Below are 20304 nucleotides of genomic sequence, written 5' to 3'. Positions count from 1 at the left end.
CATTTGTGGGTGAAGGCCCATGGCCCTTCTTCTTTGGAAGATTGTCACATTGTGGGTGATTGTACTCTATATAATCATTGAAAGTAGTAGTTCTCAACAAACGGCCTTGTCCAGATTTGTGGAGCAGTCCGATGTGACGTGACAGTGGCCCAGCGTTGCGCTGCATGCGAACGTGAGTTGAAGGCAGCCATACAGCCATACTCGTCATGGGGGTTCCAGTTTAACCACCTCTGACCACCACAGTAGAGGATCGCCGAACTGTCCAGCAAGCACATCGTAATCGCTTTACATCTGCGCCTTGCGACTAAGTAATACTCCCTGCAGCGTTCTGAGTCACCCCACACCATTCATTGGTGGTCTTGCGGTAGCGTTCTCGCTTCCCGCGCACGGGGTCCCGGGTTCGATTCCCGGCGGCGTTATGGATTTTCTCTGCCTCGTGATGACTGGGTGTTGTTGTGTCGTATTCATCATCATCATTCATCCCCATTACTGTCGGAGGAAGGCAACGGCAAACCACCTCCGCTTGCCTAGTACAGCGGTGCTGTTCTCCCGCACCGTCCCCTACGCCCCTCGGAGTATGGGGCCACATTATCAACATCATTCACTGGAGACCAGCAGCAGTCGGACTAAGAAATTACCATGCCTTGCGTAGGCCACCATTAACGCCACAACACAAAATAGTCTGGAGCCGCGCCGTGACCGGGAATCTTGAACCGTTGATGACTAACGGTTCTGCCCTACCCTAGAGGACCATCTTCGGCAAGTAATGCACCGATCTTGGGGGGCGGTCCAGCTCTTCCAGTGTTTTGAGGAGGCACAGCGGTGTTTCTCTTGGCGAGATGTGGAGAACTCTAATAAGTTATGTCGAAATACACTTCACGCAGAGTGTAATAATAACAATTCCAAAGAAGGTAGGTGCTAAATGATGGGAATACTACCCAACCGTCACCTCAATAAGTCATACTTGCAAAATACTGACATGAATGATTTCCAGAAGAATAGAAGAACTGGTAGAAGCTGATAGGTATGGGTTCCAAAGATATATAGGGACACGCGAAGCAGCTCTAGCCTTATGACACGTCTTAGAAGATAGATTGAAGAAAGGCAAATCTACATTTACACCGTTTGTAGACTTAGAGATGTGTTTTGACTAAACTGACTCATTTAAATTTTTAAGAGAGCACGGATTCAATAGGGGAAGTGAAAAGTTACTTCAAACTTCTGCATAAAACGCACTGCATTGGTAAGAATCGGAAGACAGAATCAGAAGACACGAAAGGGAAGCAGTGGTTCAAAAGTGAGTAAGGCATTTTTAATGTTTAATAACACGTACTCTGTCTTTGTTCTATTGATTTTTGTTGATTTCGAATTAGTTTTCGGCTTATTATGGCATCATAAGGAAACAACTTACTAGTATCTGAAAGGGACACTGGTTCTTAGATGACCAAGCATTATACTCGAAGACACAATCACTTGCATCGAGTGTTGTGCATCAAACTTGTTTCTTAATGTTGAAATTACACTTTACACAGTGGACAATGTTAATCAAAATAAAACGTTAAACTACACAATATTACAGGTAAAATGGATATTTTTTCCCCTGAGATACATTTAAACTGAGTATTCTTCACTTATGCTGTGGAACAAAAAAAAGGGTTCAAATGGCTCTGAGCACTATGGGACTTCAACATCTGTGGTCATCAGTCCCCTAGAACAGAACTACTTAAACCTAACTAACCTAAGGACATCACACACGTCCATGCCCGAGGCAGGATTCGAACCTGCTACCAGGCTGCTGCCTAGAACCGCACGGCCACACCGGCCGGCGCTGTGCAACAAACATGATAAATTTAAACTGAGTATTCTTCACTTATGCTGTGCAACAAACATGTTTTTGAACATAGAAAACTAAATTATAGGCAATGTTAAAAAACATGTTTGTCGCAGAACATAAACGAAGATTACTCAGTTTAACAGTATCTCAGAGAGAAAAAATATCTATTTAACCTGTAGTATTTTGTAGTTTAATTATTTATTGTACTTAACATTGTCAACTCAGTAAAATGTAATTTCAACTTAATGAAACAAGTTTCATGCACATCACTCTATCCAAGTCGCTGTGTATCTTCGATTATTAAGTTTCGTTACCTAAGAACCAGCGTCCCTTCCAGACGCTAGTTAGTTGTTTCCTGAAAACGGCCTAATAAGCCGAAAACTAGTTCGAAATAAACAAACATCGGTAGGACAGAAACAGAGAGAGACCTTAAATATGGAATTGTTCTACCAAAAAGTAACGGAAGAATCTATAAATGAATAAGATATGGTTGTAACCTACCACCGATGTTATCCAGTGTTTACCGAGTACGCAGTAAACGAAAGCAAGGAGAAATTTGGAAAAAAGGATTAAAATACAAATTCCGTGCCCGCATCTCGTGGTCGTGCGGTAGCGTTCTCGCTTCCCACGCCCGGGTTCCCGGGTTTGATTCCCGGCGGGGTCAGGGATTTTCTCTGCCTCGTGATGGGTGGGTGTTGTGTGCTGTCACTAGGTTAGTTAGGTTTAAGTAGTTCTAAGTTCTAGGGGACTTATGACCACAGCAGTTGAGTCCCATAGTGCTCAGAGCCATTTGAACCATTTGAACAAATTCCGTGTGGGGTAGACCGTTCGCCTGGTGCAAGTCTTTCGAGTTGACGCCACTTCGGCGACTTGCGTGTCGATGGGAATGAAAGGATGATGATAAGGACAACACCCAGTCCCTGAGCGATTCCCGACCCAGCTGGGAATCGAACCCGGGCCGTTAGGCATGACATTCTGTCACGCTGACCACTCAGCTACCAGGGGCGGATAAAGAATTAAAGTTCAGGGAGAAAAAATTAAAGCCTTTTGCCGGCGATACAGTGATTCTGCCGGAGACGGTAAAGGGCTTGAAAGGTATCTGAACGGATGGGATAGTGTAACGAAAAGCGACTGAAAGATACCAAAAGAGGAACAAGATTAATAGGATGTTGTCGAATTAATTCAGACGATGAGGAGGAGTTTAGACTAGGGAATGACGCAGTGCAAGTAATAGATGAGATTTGCTGTTTGGATACCAAATTAATTGAGAGTGGCCGAAGTAAAGAGGATATTGAATGCGAACTGGCAAGACCAAGAAGCATCATTTACGAAAAAGAGGAATGAGTTAACATTGAAAAATAATTTAAGAGTCAGGAAGACTTCTCTGGAGATATTTGGAAGAATACGCTTCTAACGAAATGAAATGTGGACGGTGAACTCCTCAGATAAGAGAAAAGGTAAACCTTCGGAAACGCGTTGCTACAGGAAAATGCTGAAGATTGAATTTTTATTTCGCATAACTAAAGTAAAGGTATTGAATCGAATGGAGGGGAAAAGAAAAATATGGCATAATCTGAGTAAAAGGAAGGGATCAAGTGACATGACAGATTTTGAGGCATCAAATAAATTAATTTATTGGGGGTGGGAAGTGCGTTTTTGAGGCGACGAGTGGTGTGGAGGGAGATGATATGTGGAAAGCTTGACAACAGTAAGCAGGTTCAAACGAATTTAGGTTTCAGCAGTAATGCAGAGAGGAAGCGGCTTGCACAGGATAGTGGATGGCTGTATTAAAGCAGTGTTTGATCGGAAGGCTACAGCACCAACAATAGTTGTATTAACGTAATGTTATTATTCGTTTCTACGTCTACTAGGGTAACATTTGTTATTTTTATTATTACAATCATGTTAGAGGCTATTCACTGCCTACACCACAGTAACTCGCTGGTTATATATGAAAATTTCTGCCTCAGCAGCGGACTTTCCAGTGGAGTGCTTGAGACACGAAACAGCGGCCGGCAGCCTCTGTTATCGCTGCTGCTAGCAGACCCGTACGGACGTCAGCGACTTCAAAGCCGGCCGCGAACAAACGGATTGTGAGCTCAGATAATCGCAGGGCGGGAGGTCGCCTGGTGACGGTTTGCAGTGTGGGTGAGGCGGCGGGCGAAGCGGAAGGGGGGAGGGTGCAGGGGAGAGGCAGTCACCGGGGCCGACGAGGCCTGCTGTGGCCTCATGGCGGAGGTCGGAACCCGTCCATGTGTGCATCACTAGAGCTGAGCCGGGGCATGTGCTCAAGGGAGGGAGTCAGTCAGACGTCACCTCTTCAGGCGGTCATACTGTCTCGGGCGTTTAGAGAACGCACAGCATGTGTGGAACGCTACACTTATTTTGACAGCGAATTAAGTCATAAAATGAAACGACTTAACTTTGTCGGCCGATTTTCTACGTTCCTCCGAGATATGAAGGGCTTATTTCAATAGTTCTACAAGTCCAGTTTTGTTCATTCTGAGATACATAGTCCTATAGTTAAATGAGCGCTGAAAAATCTGCAGTTGAGATATCAGAAATATTCAAGTATATAGACTGCCTATCTCAGAATGAACAAAAATGGACTTGTACCACTATTGAAATCAGCCCTTTATATGTGTGTGGTGGAAATTAAGAGACGATCATTGTCTCTGTGCAGACGTAATTCTAGGGTAGGTTAATTCTAATGCACAACACCTTTCAGACAGTAATTATTGGTGGTCCCCAACATGGGAGTGACCTATAGGGAGGGTCCTTGGTTTGAAGGACGCCAGGAACGTAGGGATACTTTCCTGGGAGGTAGTTGGGGAATAGGACTTGCGGCGACGCATTGCTGTGCAAAGATCCACTCACCTTGTGGTGAACTTCTTATCTCAAGCACACCTCCTTGACATTAGTATACACGTTTCTCAGCCGGAAAAAGCCACAGAGAAAAGAGCTGTACACATTCTTTTTGTAAAGGCGTCGTCGCTACTGCTGTGGAGGCCGAGTTTGTGAGTTCGTGAAGCGGCTTCTGGTGCAGTAAACCGCTACGACAGTTTCTCCCTGCCACTATCACACAGCTATGCCCCAGGGTCAGGTAGCAGAATAGGAGAACGAAGGTTCAACAACACTCCAACACATTACTAACAAAGTCACACAAATGAGTTGAAAAGGTTTACTTATCTTTGTGACTAGATGTAGATTGACGTCTGCAACACTGCTTGTAACAAAACACAAAAAAGGCCCTCAGTGGCTAAGTGCAAATAATCGTAGATGAACTTCAAAGAACACAGCAAATGCAATTACAACAACTGTCTCATCACTTCTAAGGGTTCACTAAACGACGTTCCCTGTCTATGTCAGCCCCGGACGATGAAGTCTACTTTCCGACTAGGCTTCTGTCCGTCGTCGTTCGTTATTGGCGGATTGAACTCGGAAGGCAGTTGACCGAGGAGAAGTAGATATCTTTATCCTCTGCACCACCCGTGGCGATGGTGGAACGCGCACAAGTGGCGCCTGTCTATGGCTCTGGTACCAGCTCGCACCATTGCGCCTTAGGTGCTTTTATCCTGGTTGTGTCTTTTTCGGACGACACAGGAATTATAACCTCAACTCGCACTAAAATTGTACTGTCGGTGGAAGGAATAGTTAAACGAAAGTATTTGTGCGCGTAATATTTCACTCTATTACGATAAGCTTGCATACACCAGTTACAACCAAGCCTTATTCTAAGCTGTACAATATCCGAAACTTTCACGCGCACACGTCACTCATAGCCGCAGCCAGTTTACGGCAGCTATGAACTACCCTTCACAGAAAATTTACGAACGGATTATTCTTTTAGAATTGCTCTTAAATGTTGTTAGTATCAGTCTCATGGAACAAATTGTTCAAGTTTGGTAGTAAGAAACACGCTACGCGGTATTTAGATATTTTAAACGTCACCAAAAGTTCTGAAGCACTTCTCAAACATTTTAATACCAAAATATCACAATATTAATAATCTTCAACGGAGCATATACCAGTAGGTCTGAACACTATGAGATGCAAGCCCCGACTCTACGACTCTCTGTACACAAAAGAAGCTTCTGGTTTACAAAACACGCGCGAGTATGCTAATTTCTGATTGGCAGAGAAACATCATAGACAATAGGAAAGCAGCAACCAACCCGCTCAATGACGATCATATACATAGAACCAACCAATATTCGTCACTGAATCAGAACAGCAAATTACCGTAAATAAATTTGGAAATATCAAATTAATTCCCTTCTAACAAAACTATTTTTCTAAAATCATAATCTCTTTTTCCCAGTACCCTAAACTAACGAAAAAGTTTATAATAAATTTCCCGGTATCTACATCTACATCCATACTCCGCAAGCCGCCTGACGGTGTGTGGCGGGGGGTACCTTGAGTACCTCTATCGGTTCTCCCTTCTATTCCAGTGTAGTATTGTTAGTGGAAAGAAGGATTGTCGGTATGCTTCTGTGTGTGCTCTAATTTCTCTGATTTTATCCTCAGGGTCTCTTCGCGAGATATACGTAGGAGAGAGCAATATACTGATTGACTCTTCGGTGAAGGTATGTTCTGGAAACTTTAACAAAAGCCCGTACCGAGCTACTGAGCGTCTCTCCTGCAGAGTCCTCCACTGGAAATTATCTATCATCTCCGTAACGCTCTCACGATTACTAAATGATCCTGTAACGAAGGGCGCTGCTCTCCGTTGGATCTTCTCTATCTCTTGTATCAACCCTATCTGGTACGGATCCCACACTGCTGAGCAGTATTCAAGCAGTGGGCGAACAAGCCTACTGTTACCTACTTCCTTTGTTTTCGGATTGCATTTCTTTAGGATTCTACCAATGAATCTCAGTCTGGCATCTGCTTTACCGACGATAAACTTTATATGATCATTCCATTTTAAATCACTGCTAATGCGTACTCCCTGATAATTTATGGAATTAACTGCTTCCAGTTGCTGACCTGCTATTTTGTAGCTAAATGATAAGGGATCTATCTTTCTATGTATTCGCAGCACATTACACTTGTCTACATTGAGATTCAGTTGCCATTCCCTGCACCATGCGTCAATCCGCTGCAGATCCTCCTGCATTTCAGTACAATTTTCCATTGTTACAACCTCTCGATACACCACAGCATCATCTGCAAAAGCCTCAGTGAACTTCCGATGTTATCCACATGGTCATTTATGTATATTGTGAATAGCAACGGTCCTATGACACTCCCCTGCGGCACACCTGAAATCACTCTTACTTCGGAAGACTTCTCTCCATTGAGAATGACATGCTGCGTTCTGTTATCGAGGAACTCTTCAATCCAATCACACAATTGGTCTGATAGTCGCTATGCTCTTACTTTGTCCATTAAACGACTGTGGAGAACTGTATCTAACGCCTTGCGGAAGTCAAGAAACACGACATCTACCTGGGAACCCGTGTCTATGGCCCTCTGAGTCTCGTGGACGAATAGCGCGAGCTGGGTTTCACATGACCGTCTTTTTCGAAACCCATGCTGATTCCTATGCCTATCACGTACGTGATTGTCTATCATTCCTCACGTGACCAATTGCTTCACTGTATAGGACAAAAACTTTACATAAAACTGTATTTCACATTCACACCTCCTTTCACTCTAATAACGAAACACAATAATAATTGTACTTAAAAAACAATTAGAAAATTAAACAAACAAATTCGGAAATAAAATAAAAGAGTATTTTGACTGCAGCTATAGCAGTGTCCGTCAGCTAGTGAACTCTTATGGTATCGCGTAGAAATTACATACTCTCGAACCATATGACGTCACCTGTCTTGCGCATGACTCATACTGCACTCCTGTCCACAGGATTCCCACCTCAATAGGGACGATGTAGGGGCGCTACGGCTCAGACCGACCAGATAATGGCAACCTAACAGGTCTAGAGAGTTCCCTCAGAAACTCGTCTGCAAGACGGACATATCTTTCTGTAGGAATGGTCGTTTAGGGTGGCAACGGCAAATAATGCCTATGATGACATTCTGCTGTTTTCTTACTGGAGCTGACTTTCAAGCAGGACCCAGCAGCGTAACTCAACGTCACTTTTGTCGATTTGCTGGAGCAGTCAACCCGTGTCGTCCGTGTAGACAATGAGAAAAAGGAATTCGTGGTGTCGCCATGATTGTGAAAGTCTGCTTCAAAAACCTTACGCATCTAAAGAAGTTGTCAGAGACTTTGACAGTCATGTATGACATTTACTATTCGCGAGAAGTAAATTATCGTCGTCATTCATGCCATCGTAATACAACCATCTCGTCTGCATGTTACGGCGTGATACTACAGCTTACAGGCTAGGCAAGACGCCATTACGCGCCACTGTTGATCCTCTTTTCCGGCACTTCTCTCTCGCCCGTCTACAACCTATACTGGCTGCTTTGATATTTTGTAACTTGTACTTTCAACTGATGCTTGACTACTTGTGGAACCTGGTATTGAATACTAATGCACTCTTTATCCAGATTCGAGCTCTTAACACTGATTTCCTGTTTGTTTGTAAATCTACAGTGCAAAATACATGGCAGTTAAAAAGTCCAATATGGTCCCCTAAAAGTTTTATGATTATGAGACTGCCCTTCTTGTTCATCTTCAGCCACATGATAAGCTTTGTTTTTAAAGAAATTAAAAGAAAACTTTATGTTCATGTTATGTTTTCATGGGGAAAACTCGTCAGAGAGGTCCATCGCATGAGCGTCTAGGGAAGTGATTCCAGTGGTGGTTTCCCGTTGCTTTCCAGTGATGATGATGAAATGATAACAACACAACACCCAGTGTCTGAGCAGATAAAAATCTCCGATCCAGCCGGGAATCGAACCCGGCTCTCTTGGCGTGACAGACCGCTGCGCTGACCACTTTTTTTTTCTCCAACTTTTTTTATATATGGAAAAAGGCATCGTTCAGTTACGACAAACAAAAGTAGAATGTACATCCGTAGCAACAACAGAACAAGAGTTCCTTCTAAACTATGAAATAGAATTCGAAACTAATAGTGTTGGCTCTGAGCACCATGGGACTTATCTACTGAGGTCATCAGTCCCCTAGAACTTAGAACTACTTAAACCTAACTAACCTAAGGACATCACACACATCCATGCCCGAGGCAGGATTCGAACCTGCGACCGTAGCGGTCACGCGGTTCCAAACTGACGCGCTTAGAACCGCACGGCCACACCGGCCGGCAACTAATAATGTGATGATAGAAAATAAAGAAAGAAAAATGTAACCAAATCCCGCACGCCATTCCATGTGCATGGCTCATCTGCGTACAGATTCCATGTTCCAAATTGATAAAACATTTCGCAGCGTGTGGAGCTCCATGACGGCGGTCATCCTCTGCCCGGTACTCCCCAACTGTGAGGGGGGTTATCGAAGACACTGCGCAAATAGTTCGCAAATAGTTGTCGGTATCGGGGTGTACACTCAAGTGTGCTATGACTGTCCTGGAGAAATTGCCAGTAATCAAGTACCATTTCCTCATCATCTCGAAAGAGGTAGTATATGGACATGCCTTTAAATCATGTGAGAGCGTGAGTCTTCGCAGGTGGGAAATAAGTATCCTCTGGACAAAGGAGGAGCCGTGGCTCGATTGTGCGAGGCGCGATACGTAGGTAGCAGGCGAGGATCTTCTGCACTAGCAGCCACACCTCTAACGCCGATCCACATGTTAAACAGAGTTCGTCAGTATCCACGAGGTGGCAACGTGGGCAGAGGGGGGAGTCCACCCTCCCAATAGCGTGCAGCCTTTTTCGTGTTACAACCTTCCCGTTCACCGCCTGGTACCACGCGGATCGTACCCGCGTGGGGAGGAACGGCTTCTGGACCGCTCTCCACACTGCAGGCCATAGGGTGGTCGGGCTTTTCCTCTCAATCATATTGCGAGGGATGGACCTTAGCAGCAGTCTGTAAACGTCTCTCGCCTTGGGAGTGCGAGTGTTGGGGAGGTCTGGGTGCACGTAACTATACTCAAGAATAAATGCCGAGAGGTGCGAGAGTGACGGTGTGCGCAATCGTGACAGGTGGCAGAAGAGACGCCGGCAGCTTCCCGTAAGGGAAGCATCTTTGTGGGTCCATACCACTGAGCTATCGGGGCGGACAGGCTTCGGTTAACCGCTATTTAAACTGACTGCTTGATTCACTTCTGTGAGCAGTATCGAGTCCGATGCTTCCGATGCCTCACTTTCTTTGGGCTCCGCTTGTCATAGGAGCTATGGGGCAGACTAGGTTTACTATCACAAACACTTTGTTGAAACTCACCGGCAGATAGTAAGTGTCTGCCACATCGTAGGCCGGACTGAGAACCTGGCCCTTCGTGCTCAGTGCTCTTATTGAATTAGCATTCCACACAAGAATCACGACCCGCCCTTACAGCTTCGCTTCTGCCAGCCCCCCTTCCGTATTTCCTGAAACTTAATAGCGTATCTACTGCGTACCTTGCGGGCTCTACCACAGCCTAGGAGACTGTTTTCAGAATGAAACTCCGACATACATCACAAAGTATTAGAAAAGCGCGCACACCGCTGCAGACTGATAGATTGACGGATGAGGCTTGTTATTAACGACCCTCGGCATCGCCTAACTTGTTGATGGAGACGGGAAGAACAAAATGCCTCGTCGGAGGCGTTTTATCGATCAGCAGGTTAAATGAACCGCTAACCACATTTTTATGTGGCCTTGCCCGTGGTCTTGAGTACACGTCGGGAATGTACACTGTCACTGATCGCCCATGCACAGAGTGAATTGAGTAAATGACCACACAGTTTGCATCCAGTTCTGGATTAATGGTTCTCCATGCGAGATGTCGTCCTGTTTACACATTTCCCAGTTGCATTAATGAAGACAGAACAATCATTGAGGTTCTGGAAGTTACCGAGAGGGATGCGGAGCCAAGCCGACTCCTGTGCGTTGCCCAGCTGCGGTACTTTTCTCGGTTGAAGATCTATGGTGCGAACACCACTATCGACTTTCTGCCCTACATACTCGATTTGGTTTAAGTCCAGGGAGTCTGGTGACCAGAGGGTAAGGTAAACACATCCTGGCGCTCTTCGGGCCACGCACATACACTGCTAGCTCTGTGACATGTTGCATTGTCCTGCTGGTAGATGCCACCGTGCCGAGGAAAACCAAACTGCATTTAGAGTGGACATGGCCTCCAACGATACATGCATACTTGATACATTATGCCTTTCAGATTGAGGAGATCACCCAGGGAATGCCATGAAAACAATCCCCACACCATAACGCTCCCTCTAAGACGTGGCTGCCTCGTCTTATGGTTTACATTAAACCTTGGTTGTTAGTCTGTGTTTATTCTCCCCCGGTTATCTCGATCATGCTGTTATCCTCTCTCTCTGCTAGTGGCAGCAGCAGCGTGTATCGATATTCGCACCCTTGTACTACCTTTGGCCACGCGCTTATACTTTCCGGTTGTGCTGTATGCGACCAGTTAGTCGGTTGACATGGAGCAGCGAGGAAGTCTCCGTGGTGCGTAGTTTGGCCAGGGCCATTGGTGGCGTCCAAGCGCGGTCGGAGTGTGAGGTGCTTTTCCCATTGCTACGAGGTCCGTGGCTCACCGATCCCGGACACGAAAGTTGAGTCTTTACTTAATCTACCAGCCAGCCCAAACTGTTCACATTGTGTCGTTTCAATTTCGTTGTGGGCTGTTGGGGCATTCCCACGAGCAACGACGTGTGTTTTCAAGTTGGAGAAATTCTAGCCACCCTCCTGCGGATTTTAACTTAACTTGATTATTTTAGAATTGAAGTGCACCAGAGGAATCTTCTGCCTTGTGGCCGTTTACGTCCCGGTAACCTGCCCTGGCCGTTGACGTAAATTCAGGCGGTATATTTTCTTCGTCGTGTTGTGGCTGTCCCGCACGGCGTGTAGTTTGACAGGTTAATGTTTAATTCGTTGTGGGCGCCAATATCTTCTGCGTGTTCGTTTGAACTCCCTGTTGTGTGTTGGTCGGGTGGAGCGGAAGTTGTCCTGTCGCTTGGTCCGTTGTTTGTCGGTTGGGTTGCCGTCGGCTTGCGAATTGTTGGGCCGACTGCCTGTCTCACCTAAGAGAGCGTTAGTGTTTCAATTCCAGGCCGACCCTTGGAAACTATAAAAATGTTCAAATGGGTGTGAAATCTTATGGGACTTAGCTGCTAAGGTCATCAGTCCCTAAGCTTATACACTACTTAACCTAAAGTATCCTAAGGACAAATACACACACCCATGCCCGAGGGAGGACTGGAACCTCCGCCAGGACCTTGGGAACTTCTGGGCGCCATTTGATGTACTGCCTTTTCTTATTTGTCCTTGTCGTTTGTTTATGTATGGCTTCTAGCCGATTTTAAATTAAAGTTGTTTTGCCCTTAAGGCGTGAGATTGTTTGGACCTTCAGCCTAATTTAGAGAAATGTTTAGGATAAGGCCTTCTGCCGTTTAAAATCAAATTCTTGTTTTTGAGTCTTAAGTGTTTGGCCTCCAGCCGGTTTTAAATTAGTTTTGCTCTTAAGGCGTGAGATTGAATGGCGCATTTAGCCGGGAATTAAGTTCTAAAATTGGCGTTTGGCTTGCTCTGTTTTTAATGTTTTCTTTACTCTTGTAATGTTTGTCAAATGAATAAAGTAGTATGTTCGAGTGCAGCTGACAGCCACTCATTTTGGCCCCTTTCCACAAATTAAAGTATCTGTCCTGTCCTGCGGGTATGGCAGGGGGTCTCACTCTCCTTATTTGCTTTCAGGCGTTTCACGTCGTACACCGCAACGGCCATTTGTGCGATGGAGAGTAAAAAGTGATTCACCTGAAAATGCCACCTGTCGCTAATCAGCGGACGTCCAGTAACGGAATTAGCGTGCAAATATCAGTCTTCATCGGCCGTGAACAGCAATCAGCATGGGTTCTTGAACAACCAAGTGCATGCTGCAGAGGCCTATTCGCAACAACGTTCACTGAACGGCTGCTGGAAAGACACTACTTCATCTGGGCGGTCAGTTGTTCAACAGTTGGATGACTACTCACCCGTACACATCTCCGCAGCTTTCATTCGCCCTTGCCATCTACGGCCCGTGGTGTACCACAGTTGCTTGGCGTTGGTTTTGGATAACACCATTTTGCTGTGCGCAGTGTACTTTAACCACGACAGCACGTGAACAGTTTACAAATTTAACTGTTTCGGAAATGCTTCCACCCTTTCACCGAGAGCCAATGATCATACCCTTTCCGACTTCGGATAAATCGCTCCTTTACCGCTTTACAACAGCTGCACTGTTTGCCGCGTCCCCCTGACATGTTTTGTACACCCTCCACTGCTAGTGGTGTCAACTGCCATCCGTGAGTTGTTATTCCAAGCTGACGTCGAACTTACGGGTTGGTCACATTAATATGATTGGACCGCGCAGCTACTGTTGCACAGGTTGCTTGAAAATATATGTTTTCCCTATCCTTTACATCAGATCGCAGTATTTCATATCGTAGACTTCTTTGGATCACACGCTTATACTGGTTTCTTAAAAGATAGTGTTTCAGGTTATTTCAAAGAAAAGAATTTTAACGCCCTAACAGTTACGGGGTAACATCCTTCTTGATGATTAATTAGAGTTTGCTTCTTCATTTTACTCAATGTAAGTGTCATAGCTACAGGGAACAGTTTTAGTTTGTTGCTATCAACATCATTCGTACTATCAACTAATGTAATGTACAGATTTTATTATGCACTACATTTCTTGAAATTTCGTACATGGGGCCACCAGACTTCCCAAAATATCTCTCTTACAACTCTTGCTAGCAACATTCAGCCTCGGTAACGTCTTCGCCACTTTTAACTGAAAATATAATGTCATTCTCAGTTTTATGACGGTCCAGGACACCAATCGGTATTAACGCTAACCTGTTGGGGTTGATATGTTGTTGTCAATTTTTTTCGCATTAGTAGGTGGTTGCTGAAGCGCTATACATCGTAAATTAGCGTACAATTTCACTTCTACTGCTGAACAAATCGCCTTGGCAAACATTTACAGTCTCATGACATACAATGTCAGTAAATTTCCAATTTCTGTTAAGACATTAATATTTAGTATTTAGAATGGGGTAAAGACGGTTTTCTTGTTACATTTGTTCTTTTATTTCATTATTACAGAACATTTTAATATTACGGGATCTCACAAGTACTTATTTGTGAGGCTTCTCATGAAAGACATTCAGTCTGCATCCGTGAATGATTTTGCAAAATCGTTGTATGAATACTCTTTGATACATCTTCAGCCACTTGTTGAACATCAGAAACGGACGACAGCTTAATATTTTATTTTGTTTGACGTTAAGTGTGTTTCATTTTTAACTTTTCACATTTGACGTGGGAAAAAAAAATCCTGCAGCACCTAAATTTGTACTCTAGTGCACCGATGTGCTCCCTGAGCGAAGTTCAAAGTAGAAATATGGATGCGGCCATAGTACGAACTCCATATACTAAAGGCGCAAATGGCATGAGAGAAATTTGTTATTGGTCTAGTAACGACGCGGAAATCATAAATCGTTTACTAGTGTATGTTTTTGTTCATGATGAGGGCATTTCCGATGACTTCGCGTTCCGCTGTTGTCTCTTCGTCCATTCGCCGCAGTGGTATTGGCAACTCGTCTCTCTGGATATGCTCTATGTACGGACGGAGAGAGAGAGAGAGAGAGAGAGAGAGAGAGAGAGAGAGAGAGATTATAAGTTCTCTAGGTTGGGGCTGCCACAGAACGCAGAGAGCCAGCTGTTGCGGATAATCTCTTCTTTACAATGGGAAACCACACAGGCACTTTGAAGTGAGGTTAATCGCGAATCACGGTGGATCTCGTTTTATTTCCAACTTAACTAATTATCTGTCAGCCATAACATTTTAGAATTTAATTTCGAGATAAATGGAGGGCTCAGAACTGAAGCGGACCAAGTCACTTTTCAGAGAAAGGAATTTTAAGATGCCACTCTTATGAGCTTACCTCTGAACATTAAAATTACTGTAAATTTTGCCTCATACCTCTTTACGCTTGTATCAATGAGATCAAGAAGCTGTGGTGCGTAAATACACTCCTGGAAATTGAAATAAGAACACCGTGAATTCATTGTCCCAGGAAGGGGAAACTTTATTGGCACATTCCTGGGGTCAGATACATCACATGATCACACTGACAGAACCACAGGCACATAGACACAGGCAACAGAGCATGCACAATGTCGGCACTAGTACAGTGTATATCCACCTTTCGCAGCAATGCAGGCTGCTATTCTCCCATGGAGACGATCGTAGAGATGCTGGATGTAGTCCTGTGGAACGGCTTGCCATGCCATTTCCACCTGGCGCCTCAGTTGGACCAGCGTTCGTGCTGGACGTGCAGACCGCGTGAGACGACGCTTCATCCAGTCCCAAACATGCTCAATGGGGGACAGATCCGGAGATCTTGCTGGCCAGGGTAGTTGACTTACACCTTCTAGAGCACGTTGGGTGGCACGGGATACATGCGGACGTGCATTGTCCTGTTGGAACAGCAAGTTCCCTTGCCGGTCTAGGAATGGTAGAACGATGGGTTCGATGACGGTTTGGATGTACCGTGCACTATTCAGTGTCCCCTCGACGATCACCAGTGGTGTACGGCCAGTGTACGAGATCGCTCCCCACACCATGATGCCGGGTGTTGGCCCTGTGTGCCTTGGTCGTACGCAGTCCTGATTGTGGCGCTCACCTGCACGGCGCCAAACACGCATACGACCATCATTGGCAGCAAGGCAGAAGCGACTCTCATCGCTGAAGACGACACGTCTCCATTCGTCCCTCCATTCACGCCTGTCGCGACACCACTGGAGGCGGGCTGCACGATGTTGGGGCGTGAGCGGAAGACGGCCTAACGGTGTGCGGGACCGTAGCCCAGCTTCATGGAGACGGTTGCGAATGGTCCTCGCCGATACCCCAGGAGCAACAGTGTCCCTAATTTGCTGGGAAGTGGCGGTGCGGTCCCCTACGGCACTGCGTAGGATCCTACGGTCTTGGCGTGCATCCGTGCGTCGCTGCGGTCCGGTCCCAGGTCGACGGGCACGTGCACCTTCCGCCGACCACTGGCGACAACATCGATGTACTGTGGAGACCTCACGCCCCACGTGTTGAGCAATTCGGCGGTACGTCCACCCGGCCTCCCGCATGCCCACTATACGCCCTCGCTCAAAGTCCGTCAGCTGCACATACGGTTCACGTCCACGCTGTCGCGGCATGCTACCAGTGTTAAAGACTGCGATGGAGCTCCGTATGCCACGGCAAACTGGCTGACACTGACGGCGGCGGTGCACAAATGCTGCGCAACTAGCGCCATTCGACGGCCAACACCGCGGTTCCTGGCGTGTCCGCTGTGCCGTGCGTGTGATCATTGCTTGTACAGCCCTCTCGCAGTGTCCGGAGCATGTATGGTGGGTCTGACACACCGGTGTCAATGTGTTCTTTTTTCCATTTCCAGGAGTGTATATTGTTCCTTGCTCGTCGCTATAATTATTAGACGGAAGTTAGCGTCATTAGTCAAGACTTAGTGCTCAGACACTAGGAACTTCAATCAAATTTTAAAATCACCATTCAGAGTTAGAGCCAATTTTAAGTTTCCATTTTTCCCAGCGCACACGGCTGAAAACAGAACTAAGCCTTTAAACCTTTACGTTATCTCTTTAAATCCTTGCTGATATAAGATAGCTTGACGTTTTCTTTTGTCATCTCCCACCTTGTCAGGCTGTTAATGAGGGATGTTAATGAAACTGTCGGAAAATCTCAGTTTTCAATTTATTGTTTAAAGTTTACCAGAACTCATGGACAATAAAGTAATTAAATATGTGACGCGACCTTTCTACCACGCCTACATTTTGAAGCAACGCATCAATATCAGCTCAGAGAAAAATGATTCCGTGCATTACTTTCGAGCAAATTCGCACCGAATACGTCTAGAAGGCCGTGATGTATACTCGGTTTTACAGATCACTTTTGACTCTGTTCTGCATTTTAGTAACAATAACAAACCATTAGCTTTCTTTGTGAAGAAGCAATTCATATTTTCCCTTGTGTTGCTGACAGAGATTTAAGTTGTCAGAATCGCAGCTTATGATGCAGTTTTTCTGTTTAATGATGGGAACGCGGGAAGGATGAAGGTTTTAAAGAGAATAAGATTTAAAATAGGAGATGTCACTCACAACATCTTGAGAAAAATAAATTTACAACGTCTCTCTGCAGGTCAAAAGTCAGTTGAAGACCTGGTTAAAGAAGGAATTCAGAAAACAGGAAACCAGAAGAGAAGCTTAGAAGCAAAAGAGGATTCTCAGTACAAATCTGGGGCCGTCTGAGGAGATAAAAAAAAGAAAACGTTGGTTGAACTTGAAAATGCACTTTCGGAAAATTAGGTTTTTTTGAAGTTTAGGTAACTCTTTCTAACAAGGGAACCTCCCCATCGCACTCCCCTCAGATTTAGTTATAAGTTGGCACAGTGGATAGGCCTTGAAAAACTGAACACAGATGAATCGAGAAAACAGGAAAAAGTTGTGTGGAACTATGAAAAAATAAGCAAAATATACAAACTGAGTAATCCATATGCAAGACAGACAACAATTAGGAAAGAGCAAACTCGGGAGGGCCGTGGTCCCGTGGTTAGCGTGAGCATATGGGGAACAAGAGGTCCTTGGTTCAAGCCTTCCCTCGGGTGACAAATTTAACTTTTTATTTTCAGTTTATGCGACAAACGCTTATGTTTTCATCACTTTTTTGGGAGTGATTATCACATCCACAAGAAAACCTAAATCGGGCAAGGCAGAAGAATCTTTTTACCCATTCGTCAAGTGTACAAGTTAGGTGGGTCGACAACATATTCCTGTCATGTGACGCGCATGCCGTCACCAGTGTCGTATAGAACATATAAGACGTGTTTCCCTGTGGAGGAATCGATTGACCTATGACCTTGCGGTCAAATGTTTTCGGTTCCCATTGGAGAGGCACGTCCTTTCGTCTACTAATCGCACGGTTTTGCGGTGCGGTCGCAAAACACAGACACTAACCTTATTACAGTGAACAGAGACGTGAATGAACGAACGGACAGATCATAACTTTGCGGAAATAAAGAAAGTTAACTTTTCACTCGAGGGAAGACTTCAACCAAGGACCTCTCGTTCCGCAGCTGCTCACACTAAGCACGGGACCACGGCGCTCCTAAGCTCAGATGATCATTGATGTTGCCTATCTTGCGCATGGACTACTCAGTTTGTATATTTTGCTTATTTTTTCATAGTTCCACGCAACTTCTTCCTGTTTTCTCGATTGATCTGTGTTTAGTTTCTCAAGGCCTATCCACTGTGCCTACTTATAACTAAATCTGAGGGGGGTGCGATGGAGAGGTTCCCTTGTAAGAATTTATGAAGGCTAGAATTATGAAATATTGTACACTTATTTCTATGAATCGAATAAATGTTGTCCCAGTATTAAATTTAGAAATAATGGTTGTAAGCTGAGGTATGGGGTGAAGTGCTTGGAATTTTGCATTAATTTTATAATGTAGTTACAGAATGATAATGAAAAAATTATCAAAATAATATATGCAGAGATATTAAACAGAGAAGAAGGTAAATATATTATTTTAAAAGAAATTTTTTTTATTTCGTAAAAAAGTTAAATAAATTTAACCCAAAGAACTTAACAGTACATGTGTTAATTTAATGTAACATACGGTACAGAATTTCATTTCTGTATCTTCCAAATTGTAGAGTAGGGGCATCTTTCAAATAGCGTGGCTAAAACTGGCAGCTTAATGTTCTTCACTGTGCTGGATGGAAACACGTAGTTAGTGGCTTATGGACTAAGATTCGTGAATTTTCTCTCCTCTGAGGCACACATTAGAAGGTACGCAACAAATTGGTCTTACCGCTTTGAGTACGGCATGGCTCAAGACCCCCTTGTGGGCTGCTGATTCACAAAAACGTTGGGGCCACAAACTGGCCGGTTTCTATTGTTCGATAGGTGGCACGGGCCTTGGAGCAGAGCGACCACAGTCTGCAAGGTTTACTGACGTAAAGAATCCGTTTTTCCTTTCGGCGGTTACAAACACGTTACACCAGCTTCCTGAATCTAATCGACCGTATGATGTCATCCAGTCAGACGGGTCACCACGATAGGAGCTATGGCGTGAGTGTCTGAACCAATGAGTGGTGACATAGCGTATACAGTGTACGAACCTCTGGCCAGTTAACGAGGATACTGTAAGCGATAGGGGAGACGTTTTGGCAGATTTCTCCTGCGTCTTAGCGTGTCGAGAGTAATTATTGGTCGTCGCTGTGGCGAACGTTGTGCATCCTCCCCTCCAAGCCGTGAGTTTCTCGGAGCGGAGATGAACGTGATTAAGACAGGGAGATGGTGTGGACGTGACGTCACACATCGACACACAGACGTGCCCTTTCGCAGCCTGGCGCAGATTTCGGTGAATCGGTCGAGCAAGTGTCACATTTCAGCGCTAGCACTGCCTTTGCTCTGAGCAACTCACAATCTGCAAAGTCAGATCCGTAACTTTGCTTAGTTTTTCCAATGTTTTACTTATTTTGGATCGTCAGCCCGGATTTAACTTGCATTTGGGAGCTGCTCAGATTCTGAAAAGCCAATCGCAGTTCGACAGCAATAGCCGAACAATCTGTCAAAAGTATGCTTTACAATCATTGATTGTACTTCTGCGTACATCAGCATGCATTCCGCTGTGGAATAGAATATGTTAAATTGTTTTAGAGGTGACTGTTCTTTAGCCGGCCGAAGTGGCCGTGTGGTTAAAGGCGCTGCAGTCTGGAACCGCAAGACCGCTACGGTCGCAGGTTCGAATCCTGCCTCGGGCATGGATGTTTATGATGTCCTTAGGTTAGTTAGGTTTAACTAGTTCTAAGTTCTAGGGGACTAATGACCTCAGAAGTTGAGTCCCATAGTGCTCAGAGCCATTTGAACCATTTTTTTTTGACTGTTCTTTCATTGAGCTTCAAGCAAGCAGCTATATTTGTCTTGATTGTGAGAAAATATTCATTTAATTGTGAAGCAATTTATAGAAAATAAATCCGGTATTTTAAATAATTGATTTGTTTTCTTACTTTTCTTTTCTCCTGCAACAAATTACGCCAGACTACCCACAAATAAGTAATAATTACCAATTTATTTGACATAACTAAATTGTGCACTCACTGTGGTGGTGTTCCGTTGTAAAGCGGACCCCCCCCCCCACAATCCCATAGAACAATACATGTATGGAAGGAAATTTAATTGATTTACATGACAAGCAGTTGATGAGAATTGCTGTCATTTATATTAAACAGTTCTAGAATCACAGATAATTTTAAATTACTGTGATTAGCAATTTGCTGAGTTAAGGCAATATACGGCTTATGCCGGTTTGCATATC

This window comes from Schistocerca cancellata, chromosome 7 (genome assembly GCF_023864275.1).
Source record: "Schistocerca cancellata isolate TAMUIC-IGC-003103 chromosome 7, iqSchCanc2.1, whole genome shotgun sequence".
Taxonomy (NCBI): Eukaryota; Metazoa; Arthropoda; class Insecta; order Orthoptera; family Acrididae; genus Schistocerca; species Schistocerca cancellata.
The sequence above is the reverse complement of the archived record's forward strand: the minus strand, read 5'-3'. Positions refer to the sequence as shown.